Consider the following 3380-nt stretch of genomic DNA (forward strand, 5'->3'; position numbering starts at 1 on the left):
AGTCTACATGGAGTACCTAAGACAATTGTGTTAGATAGAGGTCCACAATTTGTCTCCAAGTTTTGGGAGGAATTGCATAAGTCATTAGGCACTAAACTAATTCACAGTTTAGCCTATCATCCTCAAACGAGTGGTCAAACAGAAAGGGTCAATTAGATACTGGAAGACATGTTGAGGGCATGTGTTCTGGTCTTTTCAGAAAAATGGGATGAATGTCTCCCCCTTGCAGAATTTTCTTATAACAATAGTCATCAAGAGAGTATCAAGATGGCACCCTTTGAAGCTCTGTATGGTAGAAGATGCAGGACTCCTTTAAACTGGTCTGAACCTGGAGAAAGATGTTTCTTTGGACCCGACCTGGTAAATGAAGCTGAGGAAAAGGTTCAACTTATCCAACGCAACCTGAAGATAGCACAGTCTCGTCAGAAGAGTTATGCTGACCGAAAGCGTCGACCCTTGGTGTTCAAGGTTGGTGATTATGTCTATCTAAAGGTATCACCAATGAAAGGTGTTAATCGCTTTGGCGTCAAAGGAAAACTCACACCTCGCTATATTGGTCCCTTCCTAATCATACAACAGTGTGGACCTGTAGCTTATCGTCTTCAGTTGCCAGAGCATATGTCTGCCGTTCATAATGTGTTTCATGTATCACAACTGAAGAAATGTCTTCGAGTGCCCGAGCAAGTTATGGATGTCTCAGAGGTCAATTTGGAGCCAGATCTGACTTATTCAGAATATCCAATACGAGTATTAGATCAGAAGGATCGCATCACTCGAAGGAGAACAATCAAGTTTTATAAGGTGCAATGGAACAAACATTCCGAAGATGAAGCTACATGGGAATTCGAAGATTATCTTGCGGAGAATTTTCCAGAATTTCTGGCTTCAGTGTAAAATCTGTGATGTTGAAATGTAGCCTTTTTCAATCAACTAGTGAAGTGTTGTAAACCATCCTGTCAATGTGTACAAAAGTTCAAAGTGGTCGTGAGTACTACCATATCTTTCTCCTCTTAACTCAAGCCTTTAGTTGTTCTTAAATCTCGGGACGAGATTTCTTTTTAGGGAGGTTGAGCTGTAACACCCTAGGTGTTAAGCGCCACAAAAATTTAAGCATGACATCATCCTGAGCATCAGCATCCCATGTGTTTATTCCGAAAAGGTTAATCATGTGTTGCATTCACTTTAAAATAATATAACTTGTAATGCTTATACATGGTTTGTGATGAAAATGTGTGTCGCTTTGCTAAAGTCGTATTTAAGAATCAAAATTTTATTTTATGTTCTCAGGTAAAATAAAACTAGAGAAAGCTTTATTTTTATTTCTTGGTAGAAAAAGTTTATTTTGTTACCAGATAGGTCATTTGGCCGAGTAGCAAGTGCTAGTTATTAATAATTGCCGAAATGAGTTAATAATAAACTTAGGGATAAAAAGTTTAAGTTGTTACCCAATAAGTCGTTTGGCCTAGTAATGAATGACCAGTCACAAAATAATTACCAGCGTGGGGTAATGATAATTTTAGGAATCAAAATTAGGTTTTGTGACTTGTGTCACATTAATTTGGAACGGCATGAATTTAATTTAAAATTTGGATTCAAAATAAAGTCAAATATGAATTATTCAAAACTTTTGTAGTTAACACTAATTAAGTTGTGTCGCAAATAGAAAGGGTCCAATTGTGACGGCTCGTGTCGTGCAATTTCGGAACGACGAAGAATTGATTAAAAGTTGAAATTAAAATTTACTCAAACCTAAATTATTCTAAAATTTTTGTAGTATGAATTCTAATCAAGCGGAGCAGTAATCCTAAGATAAAAATTGGGATTATTATTGTGTACGAATTTAAATTAGAGAGAAGAATAGATAATTATTAGAGATATATGGAGATTATATGGGAAAAGAAAGATTTGTTTTTTTTTCTTTCCTTGGTGAACGTGCAACTCATTCAAGGAAATTTTCAGGTCATCTTCCTAGCTTATCCTCTCTTCTCTCTAGGAAATAAAATCTCGTACGTATGTGTGGTTGGTGAACGTCGGCTGCTAGAAAAAAAAACCTCCACCGCACTTCCTTCAGGCTGGCTGTGAGCGAGTAATAAAAAAATTTACATAGCGCATGCACTTCTTAGGTGTCGTTGGTTGGCTAGTGCATTTCCTTCGGCAACCACCGTGGCTTTTTGCATGCGTGAGAGACTCACGAGCGCGCCATGCAAGTTGTTTGATATTTTGACCACTCAGTCGGTCCCCAAGCTGTTATATAATGTGAGCCGATTCCTTTCTGCTGCCTTGCGTGCCATGCGTGAGAGACTCGCCATGCACCCTAGAAATTTCCTAGAAAAATTGTATTTTCCTCTGCCGTTCCCGGCTCCGCGGTGATAGTGCCTCCATGGTCAGGTCGGCTATGAGTAGTGTCCTGTTATTTGTGTCGTGTTCAAAATCCTTCCACTGCTATGGAAGCTCATAGATCTGTTGCTTCATCGCTACGACGCTACCGCAGTTGAGTCATCAGAACAGTCCTTCGACGCCGAAGCACCCCGCCGTCAAACATCTTCGCGCGGACCGTTCTGTCTGTTCTTCGTCCAAGCTGCACTCGCCGAATAACATCCTTCTCGTCGCGCTCAGAAGCCGTCACCTGACCAACAAGTGGTCACGGTAAGTTCATAGCACGCGAGACGGGTGTGGATGTCGAATACTGTCACGGTTAACATGTGGCTAACTAGAGAATTCAAGTCCACGAAAAATGATGAAGATTTGATTCTCTAATAAATTGTCTATGGCAGTGCGATCAGGTGTTCGAGCAGTAGATGAATGTATCTTATTTTAAATTGTGTCAGACCCAGTTTATACTAGTATAACCGATATCGTATTTGTTCGGTCCATGTGTTTCTTGCCTAGCTCAAAATCTTCGAATAAAAGTAACTGTTTGGGTTGCTGCTAGTGGTATTTATATGAGACACAGCTACAGTATTTTAGCTGCTACAGAACCGGAAAAATCCAGCCGAACAGTACTCGCACCAGATATTTGCTCGTAAGGATATTCTTGTGTTAAAAAAGGAGAAAATGTCTTTTTAGATTTTTTTCCAGCCAATCCTCATCTCCCACCGTGATGTGCATTGATATTTTTCTTCTTACAACATACGTGGACACCAGGCTCCTTTGTTTCTATCGCGTCCTAGATTTTTCTGAAGCCACCGCCTGTGCCTGGCCCTCTCCTCGTGTGTCTCTCGCGTTGGCTTCCTGGCACACACTCTCTCTCACCTCGTCACTCTCTCTCTCTCTCGGGTTTTTTTTCCTTGCTGCACGTGGCGTTGATTTTTCTGCGCAGCGCTTCCTCTCCTGGGATATTTTGGCCGCCCAGCAGCAGCCTTATCTTCCAGCGCTGCACG

The 3380-nt window shown here is 40.8% G+C and overlaps 1 long non-coding RNA gene across 1 annotated transcript; it reads left to right on the top strand.

The window, feature by feature from the left end:
• The first annotated feature begins 2273 nt into the window (after positions 1-2273).
• On the top strand, positions 2274-2924 carry LOC103650829 (uncharacterized). Its single transcript, XR_564406.2, has 2 exons — positions 2274-2388; positions 2492-2924. It is a non-coding gene; the product is annotated as an uncharacterized lncRNA (long non-coding RNA).
• The last annotated feature ends 456 nt before the right edge of the window (positions 2925-3380 follow it).

The sequence above is a fragment of the Zea mays genome, chromosome 3 (assembly GCF_902167145.1).
Source record: "Zea mays cultivar B73 chromosome 3, Zm-B73-REFERENCE-NAM-5.0, whole genome shotgun sequence".
Taxonomy (NCBI): domain Eukaryota; kingdom Viridiplantae; phylum Streptophyta; class Magnoliopsida; order Poales; family Poaceae; genus Zea; species Zea mays.